Raw genomic sequence first — 21402 nt, 5'->3', positions numbered from 1 at the left:
CTCATCCAATTTCTTGACTTCTTTCACTTCTAAGTCATATCTGCACGTTATGTCCAGAAAACTCCGCCAACAGCATCCATATAGTTTAGGCACAAAAGAGGTTCGAAGTCTTGATCTTCGGTTTACGAAACCGACGCCTTACCACTTGGCCCCTGGACCTGTTTTGCATCCTTTGTTATATTTTCCATTCGCAGCATTTTTAAATTCTTATGCAAGTACTCAAAAGTTATTAGTGAACACGCTAAACCTACTTTGACGTTCAAATTTAATAGTGCAAAGCATCTTACACGTTGCCGTGTTGTTCGATCTAAAAGAACTTCGGGCTTTCCTGTATAAAACTTCTTATAACTTTGTGCAATTTATGCCTAAATCTTCTCAACCCCATTGCCGATTCAGTCCTGTTTATTTCCTTTGACTTGGAGGACCATAACCCTGAATTTTCATCCAATCCCTTGCCTTATTTCTCTTCTAAGGCATATCTGCACGTTCGCTTCGCAATCACAAGGTCCGTGGTTCGGTCCACAGCGCGGGCATGTTTAGCAAGTGTCTTTACTACAGCTACGGGTCAACCCATGCCATGTGAGGGAAATTGGGTAGGTAATGCCGGTGTATACTTAATGTATACATTCCGAACCAGGACCCACATTGATAACAGTGTTTCAAACACTGAAGTGGCTATCCTGTATAAATATTCGGAATAATAATAATAATAATAATAATGTCCAGAAAACTCCGCCAAAAGCATCCATGTAGTTTAGGCACAGACGAGGTTCGAAGTCTTGATCTTCGGTTTACAAAACCAACGCCTTACCACTTGGCCACTGCGTCTGATTATTAGCCTTTGGTATATTTTCCATTCGCAGCATTTTTAACTTTTTATGCAAGTGAGCGAAAGTTAAAGAAGAACTCGATACACATATCTCAGGTTCAAAAGTACCGAAGCAAAGTGTCTTTGACGCTGCTGTGTTATGCTATATACAGGAATTTCCGTCTTTCCTGTATAAACGGTTTATAACTTTGCGCTATTTATGCTTAGATGTTCCCCACTCCATTGCCGATTTGGTCCTGTTTATTACCCTTGACTTGAAGAACCATACCCCTATTGTTTTATCCAATTTCTTTCGCTTCTAAGTCATATCTGCATGTTATGTCTGGCAAACTCCAGAAAACGCACCCATATAACTTAGGCACAGACGAGGATCGAACTCGTGAGCTTCTGTTTACGAGACCGACGCATTACTAGTTGGCCACTGCGCCTGCTAGTAATCTTTGGTATACTTTACATCCGCATCATTATTAATATTTTATGCACGTACTCAAAAGATAATAATGAACTCGCTAAGCCTTTATCACAATAAAATGTAACGGTGCAAAGTAACTTACACGTTGCTGTGTTATTCGATATATCGGACTTTCGGACTTTCCTGTATTAAATTTTTATAATTTTGCGCAATTTCTGCTTAGATGTTCCCTACACCACTTCCCCTTTAGTCCTGTTAATTTTCGTTTAACTTGGAGGACCATGCCCCTGAAATTTCATCCAATCCCTTGCCTTATTTCTCTTCTAAGGCATATCTGCACACTTTGTCAGGAAATCTCCGCAAAAGTCGTCCACATAATTTAGGCGCAGACAAGGTTCGAACTCGTGATCTTCAGTTTACGAGACCGACGCCTTACCACTTGGCCACTGCGCCTGTTTTGCATCCTTTGGTATATTTTCCATCCGCATCATTTTTAACTTTTTATGCAAGTACTCAAAAGTTAATAGTAAACTCGCTAACCCTTCTTTACATTCTAATTTAATGGCGCAAAGTATCTTACACGTTGCTGTATTTTTTGATCTACATGAATTTCAGGATTTGTTGTGTAAAACGTTTTATAACTTTGTGCATTTTATGCCTAAATCTTCTCAACCCCATTGCCGATTCAGTCCTGTTTATTTCCTTTGACTTGGAGGACCATACCCCTGGTGTTTCATCCAATTTCTTCACTTCTTTCGCTTCTAAGTCATATCTGCACGTTATGTCCAGAAACCTGCACCAAAAACATCCATATAGTTTAGACAAAGACGAGGTTCGAAGTCTTGGTCTTCGGTTTAGGAAACCAACGCCTTACCACTTGGCCACTGCGCTTGTTTAGTAACCTTTGGTATATTTTCCATTCGCAGCATTTTTAACTTTTTATGCAAGTACTCAAAAGTTAATAGTGAACTCGCTAAGCCTAATTTACGTTCAAATTTAATAGCGCAGAGTATCTTACACGTTACTGTATTTTTTGATCTACATGAATTTCGGGATTTGTTGTGTAAAACCTTTTATAACTTTGTGCATTTTATGCCTAAATCTTCTCAACCCCATTGCCGATTCAGTCCTGTTTATTTACTTTGACTTGGAGGACCATACCCCTGAAATTTCATCCAATCCCTTGTCTTACTTCTTTTCTAAGGCATATCTGCACACTTTGTCAGGAAATCTCCGCAAAACTCGTCCACATAATTTAGGCACAGACGAGGTTCGAACTCGTGATCTTCGGTTTACGATACCGACGCCTTACCACTTGGCCACTGCGCCTGTTTTGCATCCTTTGGTACCTTTTCCATCCGCATCATTATTAACTTTTTATGCAAGCACTCAAATGTTAATAGTGAACTCGCTAAGCCTAGGTCACGTTCAAACTAAATAGTGCATAGTATTTTACACGTTGCCGTGTTGTTCGATCTGCAAGAATTTTGGGCTTTCCTGTATAAAACTTTTTATGGCTTTGTGCAATTTATACTTAAATCTTCTGAACTCCATTCCCGATTCAGTCCTGTTTGTTTCTTTTGACTTCGATGACCATACCCCAGAAATTTCATCCAATTTCTTGACTTCTTTCAATTCTAAGGCATATCTGCATGCTATGTCTGACACACTCCGGCAAACGCATCCATATAATTTAGGCACAGACGAGGTTCAAACTCGTGATCTTCGGTTTGTGAGACCGACGCCTTACCACTTGGCCTCTGCGCCTCTTTAGTAAGCTTTAGTATATTCTCCTTCCGCATCATTATTAACATCTTATGCAAGCACTCACAAGTTAACAATGAACTCGCTAAGCTATTGTCACGATCAAATTTAACGGTGTAAAATAACTTACCCGTTGCTGTGTTATTCGATATATAGGAATTTTGGAGTTTCCTGTATAAAAGGTCTATAACTTTGCGTAATTTATGCTTAGATGTTCCCCAGTCCATTGCCAATTCAGTCCTGTTCATTTCCTTTGATTTGGAGAAGACTACGCCAGGTGCTTCATCCAATTTCTTGACTTCTTTCACTTCTAAGTCATATCTGCACGTTGTGTCTGGAAAACTCCGGCAAACGCACCCATATAACTTGGGCACAGACCAGGATCGAACTCGTGATCTTCGGTTTACGAAACCGACGCCTTACCACTTGGCCCCTGGACCTGTTTAGTATTCTTTGTTATATTTTCCATTCGCAGCATTTTAACTTTTTATGCAAGTACTCAAAAGTTAATAGTGAACGCGCTAAACCTACTTTACGTTCAAACTTAATGGTGCTAAGTATCTTAAACGTTGCTGTGTTTTTTGATCTACAGGAATTTCGGGCTTTCTTGTATAAAACGTTTTATAACTTTGTGCATTTTATGCTCAAATCTTCTCAACATCATTGCCGATTCAGTCCTGTTTATTTCCTTCGACTTAGAGGACCATACCCCTGGTGTTTCCTCCAATTTCTAGACTTCTTTTACTTCTAAGTCATATCTGCACGTTATGTCTGGAAAACTCCGGCAAACGCCCCCATATAACTTAGGCACAGACAAGGATTGAACTCGTGATCTTCGGTTTACGAGACCGACGCCTTACCACTTGGCCACAGCGTCTGTTTTGTATTCTTTGTTAGATTTTCTATGCGCAGAATTTTTAACTTCTTATGCAAGTACTCAAAAGTTAATAGTGAACTCGCTAAGCCTTCGTCACGTTCAAATTTAATAGTGCAAAGTATCTTACACGTTGCTGTGTTGTTTGATCTACAGGAATTTCGGGCTTTCTCGTATAAAATGTTTCATAACTTTGTGAATTCTATGCTTAAATCTTCTCAACCCCGTTGCCGATTCAGTCCTGTTTCTTTTCTTTGACTTCGAGAACAATACGCCGGAAACTTCATACAATCCCTTGTCTTATCTCTCTTCTAAGGTATATCTGCACGTTATGTCCAGAAAACTCCGCAAAAAGCATCTATATAGTTTAGGCACAGACGAGTTTCGAAGTCTTGATCTTCGGTTTACGAAACCGACGCCTTACCACTTGGCCCCTGGACCTGTTTTGCATCCTTTGTTACATTTTCCATTCGCAGCATTTTTTAACTTTTTATACAAGTACTCAAAAGTTAATAGTGAACGCGCTAAACCTACTTTACGTTCAAATTTAATAGTGCAAAGCATCTTACACGTGGCTGTGTATTTTGATCTACAGGAATTTCGGGCTTTCTTGTACAAAACGTTTTATAACTTTGTGCATTTTATGCTCAAATCCTCTCAACGCCATTGCCGATTCAGTCCTGTTTATTTCCTTCGACTTGGAGGACCATACCCTTTGTGTCTCATCCAATTTCTTGACTTCTTTCACTTCTAAGTCATATCTGCACGTTATGTCCAGAAAACTCCGCCAACAGCATCCATATAGTTTAGGCACAAAAGAGGTTCGAAGTCTTGATCTTCGGTTTACGAAACCGACGCCTTACCACTTGGCCCCTGGACCTGTTTTGCATCCTTTGTTATATTTTCCATTCGCAGCATTTTTAAATTCTTATGCAAGTACTCAAAAGTTATTAGTGAACACGCTAAACCTACTTTGACGTTCAAATTTAATAGTGCAAAGCATCTTACACGTTGCCGTGTTGTTCGATCTAAAAGAACTTCGGGCTTTCCTGTATAAAACTTCTTATAACTTTGTGCAATTTATGCCTAAATCTTCTCAACCCCATTGCCGATTCAGTCCTGTTTATTTCCTTTGACTTGGAGGACCATAACCCTGAATTTTCATCCAATCCCTTGCCTTATTTCTCTTCTAAGGCATATCTGCACGTTATGTCCAGAAAACTCCGCCAAAAGCATCCATATAGTTTAGGCACAAAAGAGGTTCGAAGTCTTGATCTTCGGTTTACAAAACCAACGCCTTACCACTTGGCCACTGCGTCTGATTATTAGCCTTTGGTATATTTTCCATTCGCAGCATTTTTAACTTTTTATGCAAGTGAGCGAAAGTTAAAGAAGAACTCGATACACATATCTCAGGTTCAAAAGTACCGAAGCAAAGTGTCTTTGACGCTGCTGTGTTATGCTATATACAGGAATTTCCGTCTTTCCTGTATAAACGGTTTATAACTTTGCGCTATTTATGCTTAGATGTTCCCCACTCCATTGCCGATTTGGTCCTGTTTATTACCCTTGACTTGAAGAACCATACCCCTATTGTTTTATCCAATTTCTTTCGCTTCTAAGTCATATCTGCATGTTATGTCTGGCAAACTCCAGAAAACGCACCCATATAACTTAGGCACAGACGAGGATCGAACTCGTGAGCTTCTGTTTACGAGACCGACGCATTACTAGTTGGCCACTGCGCCTGCTAGTAATCTTTGGTATACTTTACATCCGCATCATTATTAATATTTTATGCACGTACTCAAAAGATAATAATGAACTCGCTAAGCCTTTATCACAATAAAATGTAACGGTGCAAAGTAACTTACACGTTGCTGTGTTATTCGATATATCGGACTTTCGGACTTTCCTGTATTAAATTTTTATAATTTTGCGCAATTTCTGCTTAGATGTTCCCTACACCACTTCCCCTTTAGTCCTGTTAATTTTCGTTTAACTTGGAGGACCATGCCCCTGAAATTTCATCCAATCCCTTGCCTTATTTCTCTTCTAAGGCATATCTGCACACTTTGTCAGGAAATCTCCGCAAAAGTCGTCCACATAATTTAGGCGCAGACAAGGTTCGAACTCGTGATCTTCAGTTTACGAGACCGACGCCTTACCACTTGGCCACTGCGCCTGTTTTGCATCCTTTGGTATATTTTCCATCCGCATCATTTTTAACTTTTTATGCAAGTACTCAAAAGTTAATAGTAAACTCGCTAACCCTTCTTTACATTCTAATTTAATGGCGCAAAGTATCTTACACGTTGCTGTATTTTTTGATCTACATGAATTTCAGGATTTGTTGTGTAAAACGTTTTATAACTTTGTGCATTTTATGCCTAAATCTTCTCAACCCCATTGCCGATTCAGTCCTGTTTATTTCCTTTGACTTGGAGGACCATACCCCTGGTGTTTCATCCAATTTCTTCACTTCTTTCGCTTCTAAGTCATATCTGCACGTTATGTCCAGAAACCTGCACCAAAAACATCCATATAGTTTAGACAAAGACGAGGTTCGAAGTCTTGGTCTTCGGTTTAGGAAACCAACGCCTTACCACTTGGCCACTGCGCTTGTTTAGTAACCTTTGGTATATTTTCCATTCGCAGCATTTTTAACTTTTTATGCAAGTACTCAAAAGTTAATAGTGAACTCGCTAAGCCTAATTTACGTTCAAATTTAATAGCGCAGAGTATCTTACACGTTACTGTATTTTTTGATCTACATGAATTTCGGGATTTGTTGTGTAAAACCTTTTATAACTTTGTGCATTTTATGCCTAAATCTTCTCAACCCCATTGCCGATTCAGTCCTGTTTATTTACTTTGACTTGGAGGACCATACCCCTGAAATTTCATCCAATCCCTTGTCTTACTTCTTTTCTAAGGCATATCTGCACACTTTGTCAGGAAATCTCCGCAAAACTCGTCCACATAATTTAGGCACAGACGAGGTTCGAACTCGTGATCTTCGGTTTACGATACCGACGCCTTACCACTTGGCCACTGCGCCTGTTTTGCATCCTTTGGTACCTTTTCCATCCGCATCATTATTAACTTTTTATGCAAGCACTCAAATGTTAATAGTGAACTCGCTAAGCCTAGGTCACGTTCAAACTAAATAGTGCATAGTATTTTACACGTTGCCGTGTTGTTCGATCTGCAAGAATTTTGGGCTTTCCTGTATAAAACTTTTTATGGCTTTGTGCAATTTATACTTAAATCTTCTGAACTCCATTCCCGATTCAGTCCTGTTTGTTTCTTTTGACTTCGATGACCATACCCCAGAAATTTCATCCAATTTCTTGACTTCTTTCAATTCTAAGGCATATCTGCATGCTATGTCTGACACACTCCGGCAAACGCATCCATATAATTTAGGCACAGACGAGGTTCAAACTCGTGATCTTCGGTTTGTGAGACCGACGCCTTACCACTTGGCCTCTGCGCCTCTTTAGTAAGCTTTAGTATATTCTCCTTCCGCATCATTATTAACATCTTATGCAAGCACTCACAAGTTAACAATGAACTCGCTAAGCTATTGTCACGATCAAATTTAACGGTGTAAAATAACTTACCCGTTGCTGTGTTATTCGATATATAGGAATTTTGGAGTTTCCTGTATAAAAGGTCTATAACTTTGCGTAATTTATGCTTAGATGTTCCCCAGTCCATTGCCAATTCAGTCCTGTTCATTTCCTTTGATTTGGAGAAGACTACGCCAGGTGCTTCATCCAATTTCTTGACTTCTTTCACTTCTAAGTCATATCTGCACGTTGTGTCTGGAAAACTCCGGCAAACGCACCCATATAACTTGGGCACAGACCAGGATCGAACTCGTGATCTTCGGTTTACGAAACCGACGCCTTACCACTTGGCCCCTGGACCTGTTTAGTATTCTTTGTTATATTTTCCATTCGCAGCATTTTAACTTTTTATGCAAGTACTCAAAAGTTAATAGTGAACGCGCTAAACCTACTTTACGTTCAAACTTAATGGTGCTAAGTATCTTAAACGTTGCTGTGTTTTTTGATCTACAGGAATTTCGGGCTTTCTTGTATAAAACGTTTTATAACTTTGTGCATTTTATGCTCAAATCTTCTCAACACCATTGCCGATTCAGTCCTGTTTATTTCCTTCGACTTAGAGGACCATACCCCTGGTGTTTCCTCCAATTTCTAGACTTCTTTTACTTCTAAGTCATATCTGCACGTTATGTCTGGAAAACTCCGGCAAACGCCCCCATATAACTTAGGCACAGACAAGGATTGAACTCGTGATCTTCGGTTTACGAGACCGACGCCTTACCACTTGGCCACAGCGTCTGTTTTGTATTCTTTGTTAGATTTTCTATGCGCAGAATTTTTAACTTCTTATGCAAGTACTCAAAAGTTAATAGTGAACTCGCTAAGCCTTCGTCACGTTCAAATTTAATAGTGCAAAGTATCTTACACGTTGCTGTGTTGTTTGATCTACAGGAATTTCGGGCTTTCTCGTATAAAATGTTTCATAACTTTGTGAATTCTATGCTTAAATCTTCTCAACCCCGTTGCCGATTCAGTCCTGTTTCTTTTCTTTGACTTCGAGAACAATACGCCGGAAACTTCATACAATCCCTTGTCTTATCTCTCTTCTAAGGTATATCTGCACGTTATGTCCAGAAAACTCCGCAAAAAGCATCTATATAGTTTAGGCACAGACGAGTTTCGAAGTCTTGATCTTCGGTTTACGAAACCGACGCCTTACCACTTGGCCCCTGGACCTGTTTTGCATCCTTTGTTACATTTTCCATTCGCAGCATTTTTTAACTTTTTATACAAGTACTCAAAAGTTAATAGTGAACGCGCTAAACCTACTTTACGTTCAAATTTAATAGTGCAAAGCATCTTACACGTGGCTGTGTATTTTGATCTACAGGAATTTCGGGCTTTCTTGTACAAAACGTTTTATAACTTTGTGCATTTTATGCTCAAATCCTCTCAACGCCATTGCCGATTCAGTCCTGTTTATTTCCTTCGACTTGGAGGACCATACCCTTTGTGTCTCATCCAATTTCTTGACTTCTTTCACTTCTAAGTCATATCTGCACGTTATGTCCAGAAAACTCCGCCAACAGCATCCATATAGTTTAGGCACAAAAGAGGTTCGAAGTCTTGATCTTCGGTTTACGAAACCGACGCCTTACCACTTGGCCCCTGGACCTGTTTTGCATCCTTTGTTATATTTTCCATTCGCAGCATTTTTAAATTCTTATGCAAGTACTCAAAAGTTATTAGTGAACACGCTAAACCTACTTTGACGTTCAAATTTAATAGTGCAAAGCATCTTACACGTTGCCGTGTTGTTCGATCTAAAAGAACTTCGGGCTTTCCTGTATAAAACTTCTTATAACTTTGTGCAATTTATGCCTAAATCTTCTCAACCCCATTGCCGATTCAGTCCTGTTTATTTCCTTTGACTTGGAGGACCATAACCCTGAATTTTCATCCAATCCCTTGCCTTATTTCTCTTCTAAGGCATATCTGCACGTTATGTCCAGAAAACTCCGCCAAAAGCATCCATGTAGTTTAGGCACAGACGAGGTTCGAAGTCTTGATCTTCGGTTTACAAAACCAACGCCTTACCACTTGGCCACTGCGTCTGATTATTAGCCTTTGGTATATTTTCCATTCGCAGCATTTTTAACTTTTTATGCAAGTGAGCGAAAGTTAAAGAAGAACTCGATACACATATCTCAGGTTCAAAAGTACCGAAGCAAAGTGTCTTTGACGCTGCTGTGTTATGCTATATACAGGAATTTCCGTCTTTCCTGTATAAACGGTTTATAACTTTGCGCTATTTATGCTTAGATGTTCCCCACTCCATTGCCGATTTGGTCCTGTTTATTACCCTTGACTTGAAGAACCATACCCCTATTGTTTTATCCAATTTCTTTCGCTTCTAAGTCATATCTGCATGTTATGTCTGGCAAACTCCAGAAAACGCACCCATATAACTTAGGCACAGACGAGGATCGAACTCGTGAGCTTCTGTTTACGAGACCGACGCATTACTAGTTGGCCACTGCGCCTGCTAGTAATCTTTGGTATACTTTACATCCGCATCATTATTAATATTTTATGCACGTACTCAAAAGATAATAATGAACTCGCTAAGCCTTTATCACAATAAAATGTAACGGTGCAAAGTAACTTACACGTTGCTGTGTTATTCGATATATCGGACTTTCGGACTTTCCTGTATTAAATTTTTATAATTTTGCGCAATTTCTGCTTAGATGTTCCCTACACCACTTCCCCTTTAGTCCTGTTAATTTTCGTTTAACTTGGAGGACCATGCCCCTGAAATTTCATCCAATCCCTTGCCTTATTTCTCTTCTAAGGCATATCTGCACACTTTGTCAGGAAATCTCCGCAAAAGTCGTCCACATAATTTAGGCGCAGACAAGGTTCGAACTCGTGATCTTCAGTTTACGAGACCGACGCCTTACCACTTGGCCACTGCGCCTGTTTTGCATCCTTTGGTATATTTTCCATCCGCATCATTTTTAACTTTTTATGCAAGTACTCAAAAGTTAATAGTAAACTCGCTAACCCTTCTTTACATTCTAATTTAATGGCGCAAAGTATCTTACACGTTGCTGTATTTTTTGATCTACATGAATTTCAGGATTTGTTGTGTAAAACGTTTTATAACTTTGTGCATTTTATGCCTAAATCTTCTCAACCCCATTGCCGATTCAGTCCTGTTTATTTCCTTTGACTTGGAGGACCATACCCCTGGTGTTTCATCCAATTTCTTCACTTCTTTCGCTTCTAAGTCATATCTGCACGTTATGTCCAGAAAACTGCACCAAAAACATCCATAAAGTTTAGACAAAGACAAGGTTCGAAGTCTTGATCTTCGGTTTAGGAAACCAACGCCTTACCACTTGGCCACTGCGCTTGTGTAGTAACCTTTGGTATATTTTCCATTCGCAGCATTTTTAACTTTTTATGCAAGTACTCAAAAGTTAATAAGCCTACTTTACGTTCAAATTTAATAGTGCAAAGTATCTTACACGTTGCTGTGTTTTTTGATCTACAGGAATTACGGGCTTTCTTGTATAAAACGTTTTAAAACTTTGTGCATTTTATGCTTATATCTTCTCAACCCCATTGCCGATTCAGTCCTGTTTACTTCCTTTGACTCGGAGGACCATGCCCCTGAAATTTCATCCAATCCCTTGCCTTATTTCTCTTCTAAGGCATATCTGCACTCTTTGTCAGGAAATCTCCGCAAAAGTCGTCCACATAATTTAGGCGCAGACGAGGTTTGAACTCGTGATCTTCGGTTTACGAGACCGACGCCTTACCACTTGGCCACTGCGCCTGTTTTGCATCCTTTGGTATATTTTCCATCCGCATCATTTTTAACTTTTTATGCAAGTACTCAAAAGTTAATAGTGAACTCGCTAACCCTACTTTACGTTTAAATTTAATGGCGCAAAGTATCTTACACGTTGCTGTATTTTTTGATCTACATGAATTTCGGGATTTGTTGTGTAAATCGTTTTATAACTTTGTGCATTTTATGCCTAAATCTTCTCAACCCCATTGCCGATTCAGTCCTGTTTATTTCCTTTGACTTGGAGGACCATACCCCTGATGTTTCATCCAATTTCTTCGCTTCTTTCGCTTCTAAGTCATATCTGCACGTTATGTCTGGAAAACTCCGGCAAACGCCCCCATATATCTTAGGCACAGACGAGGATCGAACTCGTGATCTTCGGCTTACGATACCGACGCCTTACCACTTGGCCACTACGCCTGTTGTGCATCCTTTGGTATATTTTCCATTCGCAGCATTTTTAACTTTTTATGCAAGTACTCAAAAGTTAATAGTGAACTCGCTAACCCTACTTTACGTTCAAATTTAATGGCGCAAAGTATCTTACACGTTGCTGTGTTTTGTGATCTACAGGAATTTTGGGCTTTGTTGTATAAAACGTTTTATAACTTTGTGCATTTTATGCTCAAATCTTCTCAACACCATTGCCGATTCAGTCCTGGTTATTTCCTTTGACTTGGAGGACCATACCCCTGGTGTTTCATCCAATTTCTTCACTTCTTTCGCTTCTAAGTCATATCTGCACGTTATGTCCAGAAAACTGCACCAAAAACATCCATATAGTTTAGACAAAGACAAGGTTCGAAGTCTTGATCTTCGGTTTAGGAAACCAACGCCTTACCACTTGGCCACTGCGCTTGTGTAGTAACCTTTGGTATATTTTCCATTCGCAGCATTTTTAACTTTTTATGCAAGTACTCAAAAGTTAATAAGCCTACTTTACGTTCAAATTTAATAGTGCAAAGTATCTTACACGTTGCTGTGTTTTTTGATCTACAGGAATTACGGGCTTTCTTGTATAAAACGTTTTAAAACTTTGTGCATTTTATGCTTAAATCTTCTCAACCCCATTGCCGATTCAGTCCAGTTTACTTCCTTTGACTTGGAGGACCATGCCCCTGAAATTTCATCCAATCCCTTGCCTTATTTCTCTTCTAAGGCATATCTGCACACTTTGTCAGGAAATCTCCGCAAAAGTCGTCCACATAATTTAGGCGCAGACGAGGTTCGAACTCGTGATCTTCAGTTTACGAGACCGACGCCGTACCACTTGGCCACTGCGCCTGTTTTGCATCCTTTGGTATATTTTTCATCCGCATCATTTTTAACTTTTTATGCATGTACTCAAAAGTTAATAGTAAACTCGCTAACCCTTCTTTACATTCTAATTTAATGGCGCAAAGTATCTTACACGTTGCTGTATTTTTTGATCTACATGAATTTCAGGATTTGTTGTGTAAAACGTTTTATAACTTTGTGCATTTTATGCCTAAATCTTCTCAACCCCATTGCCGATTCAGTCCTGGTTATTTCCTTTGACTTGGAGGACCATACCCCTGGTGTTTCATCCAATTTCTTCACTTCTTTCGCTTCTAAGTCATATCTGCAAGTTATGTCCAGAAAACTGCACCAAAAACATCCATATAGTTTAGACAAAGACAAGGTTCGAAGTCTTGATCTTCGGTTTAGGAAACCAACGCCTTACCACTTGGCCACTGCGCTTGTGTAGTAACCTTTGGTATATTTTCCATTCGCAGCATTTTTAACTTTTTATGCAAGTACTCAAAAGTTAATAAGCCTACTTTACGTTCAAATTTAATAGTGCAAAGTATCTTACACGTTGCTGTGTTTTTTGATCTACAGGAATTACGGGCTTTCTTGTATAAAACGTTTTAAAACTTTGTGCATTTTATGCTTAAATCTTCTCAACCCCATTGCCGATTCAGTCCAGTTTACTTCCTTTGACTTGGAGGACCATGCCCCTGAAATTTCATCCAATCCCTTGCCTTATTTCTCTTCTAAGGCATATCTGCACACTTTGTCAGGAAATCTCCGCAAAAGTCGTCCACATAATTTAGGCGCAGACGAGGTTCGAACTCGTGATCTTCAGTTTACGAGAGCGACGCCTTACCACTTGGCCACTGCGCCTGTTTTGCATCCTTTGGTATATTTTCCATCCGCATCATTTTTAACTTTTTATGCAAGTACTCAAAAGTTAATAGTAAACTCGCTAACCCTTCTTTACATTCTAATTTAATGGCGCAAAGTATCTTACACGTTGCTGTATTTTTTGATCTACATGAATTTCAGGATTTGTTGTGTAAAACGTTTTATAACTTTGTGCATTTTATGCCTAAATCTTCTCAACCCCATTGCCGATTCAGTCCTGTTTATTTCCTTTGACTTGGAGGACCATACCCCTGGTGTTTCATCCAATTTCTTCACTTCTTTCGCTTCTAAGTCATATCTGCACGTTATGTCCAGAAACCTGCACCAAAAACATCCATATAGTTTACACAAAGACGATGTTCGAAGTCTTGGTCTTCGGTTTAGGAAACCAACGCCTTACCACTTGGCCACTGCGCTTGTTTAGTAACCTTTGGTATATTTTCCATTCGCAGCATTTTTAACTTTTTATGCAAGTACTCAAAAGTTAATAGTGAACTCGCTAAGCCTAATTTACGTTCAAATTTAATAGCGCAGAGTATCTTACACGTTACTGTATTTTTTGATCTACATGAATTTCGGGATTTGTTGTGTAAAACCTTATATAACTTTGTGCATTTTATGCCTAAATCTTCTCAACCCCATTGCCGATTCAGTCCTGTTTATTTACTTTGACTTGGAGGACCATACCCCTGAAATTTCATCCAATCCCTTGTCTTACTTCTCTTCTAAGGCATATCTGCACACTTTGTCAGGAAATCTCCGCAAAACTCGTCCACATAATTTAGGCACAGACGAGGTTCGAACTCGTGATCTTCGGTTTACGATACCGACGCCTTACCACTTGGCCACTGCGCCTGTTTTGCATCCTTTGGTACCTTTTCCATCCGCATCATTATTAACTTTTTATGCAAGCACTCAAATGTTAATAGTGAACTCGCTAAGCCTAGGTCACGTTCAAACTAAATAGTGCATAGTATTTTACACGTTGCCGTGTTGTTCGATCTGCAAGAATTTTGGGCTTTCCTGTATAAAACTTTTTATGGCTTTGTGCAATTTATACTTAAATCTTCTGAACTCCATTCCCGATTCAGTCCTGTTTGTTTCTTTTGACTTCGATGACCATACCCCAGAAATTTCATCCAATTTCTTGACTTCTTTCAATTCTAAGGCATATCTGCATGCTATGTCTGACACACTCCGGCAAACGCATCCATATAATTTAGGCACAGACGAGGTTCAAACTCGTGATCTTCGGTTTGCGAGACCGACGCCTTACCACTTGGCCTCTGCGCCTCTTTAGTAAGCTTTAGTATATTCTCCTTCCGCATCATTATTAACATTTTATGCAAGCACTCACAAGTTAACAATGAACTCGCTAAGCTATTGTCACGATCAAATTTAACGGTGTAAAATAACTTACCCGTTGCTGTGTTATTCGATATATAGGAATTTTGGAGTTTCCTGTATAAAAGGTCTATAACTTTGCGTAATTTATGCTTAGATGTTCCCCAGTCCATTGCCAATTCAGTCCTGTTCATTTCCTTTGATTTGGAGAAGACTACGCCAGGTGCTTCATCCAATTTCTTGACTTCTTTCACTTCTAAGTCATATCTGCACGTTGTGTCTGGAAAACTCCGGCAAACGCACCCATATAACTTGGGCACAGACCAGGATCGAACTCGTGATCTTCGGTTTACGAAACCGACGCCTTACCACTTGGCCCCTGGACCTGTTTAGTATTCTTTGTTATATTTTCCATTCGCAGCATTTTAACTTTTTATGCAAGTACTCAAAAGTTAATAGTGAACGCGCTAAACCTACTTTACGTTCAAACTTAATGGTGCTAAGTATCTTAAACGTTGCTGTGTTTTTTGATCTACAGGAATTTCGGGCTTTCTTGTATAAAACGTTTTATAACTTTGTGCATTTTATGCTCAAATCTTCTCAACACCATTGCCGATTCAGTCCTGTTTATTTCCTTCGACTTAGAGGACCATACCCCTGGTGTTTCCTCCAATTTCTAGACTTCTTTTACTTCTAAGTCATATCTGCACGTTATGTCTGGAAAACTCCGGCAAACGCCCCCATATAACTTAGGCACAGACAAGGATTGAACTCGTGATCTTCGGTTTACGAGACCGACGCCTTACCACTTGGCCACAGCGTCTGTTTTGTATTCTTTGTTAGATTTTCTATGCGCAGAATTTTTAACTTCTTATGCAAGTACTCAAAAGTTAATAGTGAACTCGCTAAGCCTTCGTCACGTTCAAATTTAATAGTGCAAAGTATCTTACACGTTGCTGTGTTGTTTGATCTACAGGAATTTCGGGCTTTCTCGTATAAAATGTTTCATAACTTTGTGAATTCTATGCTTAAATCTTCTCAACCCCGTTGCCGATTCAGTCCTGTTTCTTTTCTTTGACTTCGAGAACAATACGCCGGAAACTTCATACAATCCCTTGTCTTATCTCTCTTCTAAGGTATATCTGCACGTTATGTCCAGAAAACTCCGCAAAAAGCATCTATATAGTTTAGGCACAGACGAGTTTCGAAGTCTTGATCTTCGGTTTACGAAACCGACGCCTTACCACTTGGCCCCTGGACCTGTTTTGCATCCTTTGTTACATTTTCCATTCGCAGCATTTTTTAACTTTTTATACAAGTACTCAAAAGTTAATAGTGAACGCGCTAAACCTACTTTACGTTCAAATTTAATAGTGCAAAGCATCTTACACGTGGCTGTGTATTTTGATCTACAGGAATTTCGGGCTTTCTTGTACAAAACGTTTTATAACTTTGTGCATTTTATGCTCAAATCCTCTCAACGCCATTGCCGATTCAGTCCTGTTTATTTCCTTCGACTTGGAGGACCATACCCTTTGTGTCTCATCCAATTTCTTGACTTCTTTCACTTCTAAGTCATATCTGCACGTTATGTCCAGAAAACTCCGCCAACAGCATCCATATAGTTTAGGCACAAAAGAGGTTCGAAGTCTTGATCTTCGGTTTACGAAACCGACGCCTTACCACTTGGCCCCTGGACCTGTTTTGCATCCTTTGTTATATTTTCCATTCGCAGCATTTTTAAATTCTTATGCAAGTACTCAAAAGTTATTAGTGAACACGCTAAACCTACTTTGACGTTCAAATTTAATAGTGCAAAGCATCTTACACGTTGCCGTGTTGTTCGATCTAAAAGAACTTCGGGCTTTCCTGTATAAAACTTCTTATAACTTTGTGCAATTTATGCCTAAATCTTCTCAACCCCATTGCCGATTCAGTCCTGTTTATTTCCTTTGACTTGGAGGACCATAACCCTGAATTTTCATCCAATCCCTTGCCTTATTTCTCTTCTAAGGCATATCTGCACGTTCGCTTCGCAATCACAAGGTCCGTGGTTCGGTCCACAGCGCGGGCATGTTTAGCAAGTGTCTTTACTACAGCTACGGGTCAACCCATGCCATGTGAGGGAAATTGGGTAGGTAATGCCGGTGTATACTTAATGTATACATTCCGAACCAGGACCCACATTGATAACAGTGTTTCAAACACTGAAGTGGCTATCCTGTATAAATATTCGGAATAATAATAATAATAATAATAATGTCCAGAAAACTCCGCCAAAAGCATCCATGTAGTTTAGGCACAGACGAGGTTCGAAGTCTTGATCTTCGGTTTACAAAACCAACGCCTTACCACTTGGCCACTGCGTCTGATTATTAGCCTTTGGTATATTTTCCATTCGCAGCATTTTTAACTTTTTATGCAAGTGAGCGAAAGTTAAAGAAGAACTCGATACACATATCTCAGGTTCAAAAGTACCGAAGCAAAGTGTCTTTGACGCTGCTGTGTTATGCTATATACAGGAATTTCCGTCTTTCCTGTATAAACGGTTTATAACTTTGCGCTATTTATGCTTAGATGTTCCCCACTCCATTGCCGATTTGGTCCTGTTTATTACCCTTGACTTGAAGAACCATACCCCTATTGTTTTATCCAATTTCTTTCGCTTCTAAGTCATATCTGCATGTTATGTCTGGCAAACTCCAGAAAACGCACCCATATAACTTAGGCACAGACGAGGATCGAACTCGTGAGCTTCTGTTTACGAGACCGACGCATTACTAGTTGGCCACTGCGCCTGCTAGTAATCTTTGGTATACTTTACATCCGCATCATTATTAATATTTTATGCACGTACTCAAAAGATAATAATGAACTCGCTAAGCCTTTATCACAATAAAATGTAACGGTGCAAAGTAACTTACACGTTGCTGTGTTATTCGATATATCGGACTTTCGGACTTTCCTGTATTAAATTTTTATAATTTTGCGCAATTTCTGCTTAGATGTTCCCTACACCACTTCCCCTTTAGTCCTGTTAATTTTCGTTTAACTTGGAGGACCATGCCCCTGAAATTTCATCCAATCCCTTGCCTTATTTCTCTTCTAAGGCATATCTGCACACTTTGTCAGGAAATCTCCGCAAAAGTCGTCCACATAATTTAGGCGCAGACAAGGTTCGAACTCGTGATCTTCAGTTTACGAGACCGACGCCTTACCACTTGGCCACTGCGCCTGTTTTGCATCCTTTGGTATATTTTCCATCCGCATCATTTTTAACTTTTTATGCAAGTACTCAAAAGTTAATAGTAAACTCGCTAACCCTTCTTTACATTCTAATTTAATGGCGCAAAGTATCTTACACGTTGCTGTATTTTTTGATCTACATGAATTTCAGGATTTGTTGTGTAAAACGTTTTATAACTTTGTGCATTTTATGCCTAAATCTTCTCAACCCCATTGCCGATTCAGTCCTGTTTATTTCCTTTGACTTGGAGGACCATACCCCTGGTGTTTCATCCAATTTCTTCACTTCTTTCGCTTCTAAGTCATATCTGCACGTTATGTCCAGAAACCTGCACCAAAAACATCCATATAGTTTAGACAAAGACGAGGTTCGAAGTCTTGGTCTTCGGTTTAGGAAACCAACGCCTTACCACTTGGCCACTGCGCTTGTTTAGTAACCTTTGGTATATTTTCCATTCGCAGCATTTTTAACTTTTTATGCAAGTACTCAAAAGTTAATAGTGAACTCGCTAAGCCTAATTTACGTTCAAATTTAATAGCGCAGAGTATCTTACACGTTACTGTATTTTTTGATCTACATGAATTTCGGGATTTGTTGTGTAAAACCTTTTATAACTTTGTGCATTTTATGCCTAAATCTTCTCAACCCCATTGCCGATTCAGTCCTGTTTATTTACTTTGACTTGGAGGACCATACCCCTGAAATTTCATCCAATCCCTTGTCTTACTTCTCTTCTAAGGCATATCTGCACACTTTGTCAGGAAATCTCCGCAAAACTCGTCCACATAATTTAGGCACAGACGAGGTTCGAACTCGTGATCTTCGGTTTACGATACCGACGCCTTACCACTTGGCCACTGCGCCTGTTTTGCATCCTTTGGTACCTTTTCCATCCGCATCATTATTAACTTTTTATGCAAGCACTCAAATGTTAATAGTGAACTCGCTAAGCCTAGGTCACGTTCAAACTAAATAGTGCATAGTATTTTACACGTTGCCGTGTTGTTCGATCTGCAAGAATTTTGGGCTTTCCTGTATAAAACTTTTTATGGCTTTGTGCAATTTATACTTAAATCTTCTGAACTCCATTCCCGATTCAGTCCTGTTTGTTTCTTTTGACTTCGATGACCATACCCCAGAAATTTCATCCAATTTCTTGACTTCTTTCAATTCTAAGGCATATCTGCATGCTATGTCTGACACACTCCGGCAAACGCATCCATATAATTTAGGCACAGACGAGGTTCAAACTCGTGATCTTCGGTTTGTGAGACCGACGCCTTACCACTTGGCCTCTGCGCCTCTTTAGTAAGCTTTAGTATATTCTCCTTCCGCATCATTATTAACATCTTATGCAAGCACTCACAAGTTAACAATGAACTCGCTAAGCTATTGTCACGATCAAATTTAACGGTGTAAAATAACTTACCCGTTGCTGTGTTATTCGATATATAGGAATTTTGGAGTTTCCTGTATAAAAGGTCTATAACTTTGCGTAATTTATGCTTAGATGTTCCCCAGTCCATTGCCAATTCAGTCCTGTTCATTTCCTTTGATTTGGAGAAGACTACGCCAGGTGCTTCATCCAATTTCTTGACTTCTTTCACTTCTAAGTCATATCTGCACGTTGTGTCTGGAAAACTCCGGCAAACGCACCCATATAACTTGGGCACAGACCAGGATCGAACTCGTGATCTTCGGTTTACGAAACCGACGCCTTACCACTTGGCCCCTGGACCTGTTTAGTATTCTTTGTTATATTTTCCATTCGCAGCATTTTAACTTTTTATGCAAGTACTCAAAAGTTAATAGTGAACGCGCTAAACCTACTTTACGTTCAAACTTAATGGTGCTAAGTATCTTAAACGTTGCTGTGTTTTTTGATCTACAGGAATTTCGGGCTTTCTTGTATAAAACGTTTTATAACTTTGTGCATTTTATGCTCAAATCTTCTCAACACCATTGCCGATTCAGTCCTGTTTATTTCCTTCGACTTAGAGGACCATACCCCTGGTGTTTCCTCCAATTTCTAGACTTCTTTTACTTCTAAGTCATATCTGCACGTTATGTCTGGAAAACTCCGGCAAACGCCCCCATATAACTTAGGCACAGACAAGGATTGAACTCGTGATCTTCGGTTTACGAGACCGACGCCTTACCACTTGGCCACAGCGTCTGTTTTGTATTCTTTGTTAGATTTTCTATGCGCAGAATTTTTAACTTCTTATGCAAGTACTCAAAAGTTAATAGTGAACTCGCTAAGCCTTCGTCACGTTCAAATTTAATAGTGCAAAGTATCTTACACGTTGCTGTGTTGTTTGATCTACAGGAATTTCGGGCTTTCTCGTATAAAATGTTTCATAACTTTGTGAATTCTATGCTTAAATCTTCTCAACCCCGTTGCCGATTCAGTCCTGTTTCTTTTCTTTGACTTCGAGAACAATACGCCGGAAACTTCATACAATCCCTTGTCTTATCTCTCTTCTAAGGTATATCTGCACGTTATGTCCAGAAAACTCCGCAAAAAGCATCTATATAGTTTAGGCACAGACGAGTTTCGAAGTCTTGATCTTCGGTTTACGAAACCGACGCCTTACCACTTGGCCCCTGGACCTGTTTTGCATCCTTTGTTACATTTTCCATTCGCAGCATTTTTTAACTTTTTATACAAGTACTCAAAAGTTAATAGTGAACGCGCTAAACCTACTTTACGTTCAAATTTAATAGTGCAAAGCATCTTACACGTGGCTGTGTATTTTGATCTACAGGAATTTCGGGCTTTCTTGTACAAAACGTTTTATAACTTTGTGCATTTTATGCTCAAATCCTCTCAACGCCATTGCCGATTCAGTCCTGTTTATTTCCTTCGACTTGGAGGACCATACCCTTTGTGTCTCATCCAATTTCTTGACTTCTTTCACTTCTAAGTCATATCTGCACGTTATGTCCAGAAAACTCCGCCAACAGCATCCATATAGTTTAGGCACAAAAGAGGTTCGAAGTCTTGATCTTCGGTTTACGAAACCGACGCCTTACCACTTGGCCCCTGGACCTGTTTTGCATCCTTTGTTATATTTTCCATTCGCAGCATTTTTAAATTCTTATGCAAGTACTCAAAAGTTATTAGTGAACACGCTAAACCTACTTTGACGTTCAAATTTAATAGTGCAAAGCATCTTACACGTTGCCGTGTTGTTCGATCTAAAAGAACTTCGGGCTTTCCTGTATAAAACTTCTTATAACTTTGTGCAATTTATGCCTAAATCTTCTCAACCCCATTGCCGATTCAGTCCTGTTTATTTCCTTTGACTTGGAGGACCATAACC

At 39.5% G+C, this 21402-nt stretch overlaps 17 non-coding genes across 17 annotated transcripts; all 17 read right to left on the bottom strand.

The window, feature by feature from the left end:
- Nucleotides 1-1622: 1622 nt before the first annotated feature.
- Trnat-cgu (transfer RNA threonine (anticodon CGU)) lies at nt 1623-1694 on the bottom strand. The gene has a single exon. It is a non-coding gene; the product is annotated as a tRNA-Thr (tRNA).
- An 804-nt stretch (nt 1695-2498) lies between these two features.
- Trnat-cgu (transfer RNA threonine (anticodon CGU)) lies at nt 2499-2570 on the bottom strand. The gene has a single exon. It is a non-coding gene; the product is annotated as a tRNA-Thr (tRNA).
- Nucleotides 2571-3810: 1240 nt separating this feature from the next.
- On the bottom strand, nt 3811-3882 carry Trnat-cgu (transfer RNA threonine (anticodon CGU)). The gene has a single exon. It is a non-coding gene; the product is annotated as a tRNA-Thr (tRNA).
- A 2110-nt stretch (nt 3883-5992) lies between these two features.
- On the bottom strand, nt 5993-6064 carry Trnat-cgu (transfer RNA threonine (anticodon CGU)). Its single transcript has one exon. It is a non-coding gene; the product is annotated as a tRNA-Thr (tRNA).
- Nucleotides 6065-6868: 804 nt separating this feature from the next.
- Nucleotides 6869-6940, bottom strand: Trnat-cgu (transfer RNA threonine (anticodon CGU)). Its single transcript has one exon. It is a non-coding gene; the product is annotated as a tRNA-Thr (tRNA).
- A 1240-nt stretch (nt 6941-8180) lies between these two features.
- Nucleotides 8181-8252, bottom strand: Trnat-cgu (transfer RNA threonine (anticodon CGU)). Its single transcript has one exon. It is a non-coding gene; the product is annotated as a tRNA-Thr (tRNA).
- A 2110-nt stretch (nt 8253-10362) lies between these two features.
- Trnat-cgu (transfer RNA threonine (anticodon CGU)) lies at nt 10363-10434 on the bottom strand. The gene has a single exon. It is a non-coding gene; the product is annotated as a tRNA-Thr (tRNA).
- A 792-nt stretch (nt 10435-11226) lies between these two features.
- On the bottom strand, nt 11227-11298 carry Trnat-cgu (transfer RNA threonine (anticodon CGU)). Its single transcript has one exon. It is a non-coding gene; the product is annotated as a tRNA-Thr (tRNA).
- Nucleotides 11299-11664: 366 nt separating this feature from the next.
- On the bottom strand, nt 11665-11736 carry Trnat-cgu (transfer RNA threonine (anticodon CGU)). The gene has a single exon. It is a non-coding gene; the product is annotated as a tRNA-Thr (tRNA).
- Nucleotides 11737-12528: 792 nt separating this feature from the next.
- Nucleotides 12529-12600, bottom strand: Trnat-cgu (transfer RNA threonine (anticodon CGU)). Its single transcript has one exon. It is a non-coding gene; the product is annotated as a tRNA-Thr (tRNA).
- Nucleotides 12601-13392: 792 nt separating this feature from the next.
- Nucleotides 13393-13464, bottom strand: Trnat-cgu (transfer RNA threonine (anticodon CGU)). Its single transcript has one exon. It is a non-coding gene; the product is annotated as a tRNA-Thr (tRNA).
- Nucleotides 13465-14268: 804 nt separating this feature from the next.
- Trnat-cgu (transfer RNA threonine (anticodon CGU)) lies at nt 14269-14340 on the bottom strand. Its single transcript has one exon. It is a non-coding gene; the product is annotated as a tRNA-Thr (tRNA).
- A 366-nt stretch (nt 14341-14706) lies between these two features.
- Nucleotides 14707-14778, bottom strand: Trnaa-cgc (transfer RNA alanine (anticodon CGC)). The gene has a single exon. It is a non-coding gene; the product is annotated as a tRNA-Ala (tRNA).
- Nucleotides 14779-15580: 802 nt separating this feature from the next.
- Nucleotides 15581-15652, bottom strand: Trnat-cgu (transfer RNA threonine (anticodon CGU)). Its single transcript has one exon. It is a non-coding gene; the product is annotated as a tRNA-Thr (tRNA).
- A 2340-nt stretch (nt 15653-17992) lies between these two features.
- On the bottom strand, nt 17993-18064 carry Trnat-cgu (transfer RNA threonine (anticodon CGU)). Its single transcript has one exon. It is a non-coding gene; the product is annotated as a tRNA-Thr (tRNA).
- Nucleotides 18065-18868: 804 nt separating this feature from the next.
- Nucleotides 18869-18940, bottom strand: Trnat-cgu (transfer RNA threonine (anticodon CGU)). Its single transcript has one exon. It is a non-coding gene; the product is annotated as a tRNA-Thr (tRNA).
- Nucleotides 18941-20180: 1240 nt separating this feature from the next.
- On the bottom strand, nt 20181-20252 carry Trnat-cgu (transfer RNA threonine (anticodon CGU)). The gene has a single exon. It is a non-coding gene; the product is annotated as a tRNA-Thr (tRNA).
- Between the last annotated feature and the right edge of the window lie 1150 nt (nt 20253-21402).

This window comes from Hydractinia symbiolongicarpus, chromosome 14 (assembly GCF_029227915.1).
Source record: "Hydractinia symbiolongicarpus strain clone_291-10 chromosome 14, HSymV2.1, whole genome shotgun sequence".
Classification (NCBI taxonomy): domain Eukaryota; kingdom Metazoa; phylum Cnidaria; class Hydrozoa; order Anthoathecata; family Hydractiniidae; genus Hydractinia; species Hydractinia symbiolongicarpus.
The sequence above is the reverse complement of the archived record's forward strand: the minus strand, read 5'-3'. Positions and strand labels throughout refer to the sequence as shown.